Source organism: Gracilinanus agilis, unplaced genomic scaffold (genome assembly GCF_016433145.1).
Source record: "Gracilinanus agilis isolate LMUSP501 unplaced genomic scaffold, AgileGrace unplaced_scaffold42999, whole genome shotgun sequence".
Lineage (NCBI taxonomy): Eukaryota > Metazoa > Chordata > Mammalia > Didelphimorphia > Didelphidae > Gracilinanus > Gracilinanus agilis.
The window spans coordinates 1-2,295 of record NW_025376909.1 but is presented as its reverse complement, the minus strand read 5'-3'; the positions used below and the strand labels follow the sequence as shown (position 1 = coordinate 2,295).

At 34.5% G+C, this 2,295-nt stretch overlaps 1 pseudogene; it reads right to left on the bottom strand.

The window, feature by feature from the left end:
• Nucleotides 1-1,642: 1,642 nt before the first annotated feature.
• Nucleotides 1,643-1,937, bottom strand: LOC123255307 (annotated as a pseudogene).
• Between the last annotated feature and the right edge of the window lie 358 nt (nt 1,938-2,295).

Here is a 2,295-nt window from a genome sequence, read left to right as displayed (position 1 = left end):
TTGCAATGATCTTAGCGTTTTGGTTTTTTTCATTTTAAGCTTCAGGCAAGCTTTGATATTCTTCTCTTTCGCACTTCTCAAGAGACTTCTTAATTCTTCTTCACTTTCTGCCCTCAAAGTGTTATCATCTGCATATCTGAGATTGTTGATATTTTCCCAGCAACCTTAATTCTGGTTTTTTGTTCATCCAGCCTAGAATTTTGCCTAATGTATTCTACATATAAATTAACTTTTATAAAAAGTAATAATATACAACCTTTTTGTACTTTTTTTTAACCCTTACCTTCTGTCTAAGAATCGATACTAAGTATTGCTTCCAAGGCAGAAGAACAGTAAGGGTTAGGTAACTGGGGTTAAGTGACTTGCCCAGGGTCAGAAAACCGGAAAATGTCTAAGTTCAGATTTGAACCCAAGACCTCCCGTCTCCAGGCCTAGCTACTCTATCTACTTAGCTGCCCCTGTATTTCTTTTCCAATCTCAGATCAATCATTTGTTCCATGTTTGGTTCTAACTGTTGCTTCTTGACCTATAGATTCCTTAGAAGATAGGTAAGATGATCTGGTACTCCTATCTCTTTGAAGAGTTGCCATATTTTGTTGTAATCCACATAGTCAAAGGCTTTAGTATAGTCAATGAAGCAGAAAAATATTTTTTTCCCTGGAACTCTCTGGATTTCTTCATAATCCAGTGAATGTTGGCAATTTGGTCTCTAGTTCCTCTGTCTCTTTGAAAACCAGTCTGCCTTTCTGGTAATTCTTGATTAACATACTGCTGAAGCCTAGCTTACAGAATCTTAAACATCACTTTGCTGCAACGTGAAATAAGCACAGATGTTCATTAATTTGAATATTCTTTGGCATTGGCCTTCTTTAGGATTGGGATGTAAACTGACCTTTTGTAATCCAGTGGCACTTGAATTTTCCAAATTTGCTGACACTTTTTTTTTTTAAAGTTCTCTACCTTCACTGCTAAATTTAAAGAACAATTTCAATGTAATAGCAGCAAAAATATTTGGTATGTTATTCTCATATTTTATTAACATTATAATAAATACCACTGTGTTAAGTAGCCTGGTTAACAAACAACTTTTCAAAGCTCACCTTAAATATAAACAGGTTGTCTGTAGGCAGTGGGGAGGAAAATTCTTGCTAAAATATTTTGTTTCCTGTTCTTCTAACAGATGTTCTTTTGACCCAAGTTTAAAGCCAACCTACCCTAAACAATGGCATTTCCACCATCCTACATAAGGAAGTGCTGACTGAACTATGCTAAAGAAGTTCCCATATTTTATCCCAAAATGTGCCACATCTTAAAGCAATAGGAACTACTTGAATCTTGGAGCATTAATTTTTTAAGATTTGGGGAACCTTGAATGTAATATATCATTCAAGGAAATTTCAATGACTAGTTCATTTTGCACTTAGCTCTCCTAGTAAACTCTTGGAAACAATGTTTTGCATTACTTGGAAAACAGTAAAATCTCTATGAAAAAAAATCCAATCTTTAAAACATCATGATTGTGTCTGACATGTGCTGCTTTTTATAACCACATACCCCTAAATTATTTTTAAACATAAATAACCTCATTGTGAGGTAGCCAGCTCTAGAAAAGATCATCAACATGAAGAGGGCATCTTTCCTCCTAAGGTTTGGGTTTGGCCCAGTTTGGCCCGAAACATGGAATACAACATACCAACAGTCATTGCTCCTACTACAAAGCATTGAGCTCCCACACACATTTGAATCAGGTAGACAGACATTTTAGTATTCCCTCTGCTCTTCAATCTGTATGATCCATATGCAACAATAGCTGCAAAACCTGCTATTCCAATTGGGACAAATGGTGCCTCCTTAGCTTTTCGAGGAAGTTTTGATCCTGAAATCTCATCATAAGTAGAAAGAGAGACATCACTATCTGATGACATAGTAGTTGGTTGAAGTAAGAGGCTTCACAGAACAGTAGGATACTGATTCCTGCTGACACTTTAATGGCATCATTTTTCAGGATTTTAAACAGCTCAGTTGGAATTCAGTTATCTCTACTAGCCTTGTCTTCCTAAGGCTCACTTGACCTTCACTCTCCTTGATGGATAACTCTAGATCTACAATAATTTCTAGTTATAAAACTATAAAATTGTATATAACATAATTGCTAATTATTTTAATAAAATTTACATAATGTAACTAATAGTTGTTAATGTAATTATAAATTTATATGTTAACCGAATGATTCCTAGTACTCTAATAATTTATATATGACCCAATAGTGTTTTTATAATATATATGTATATATAT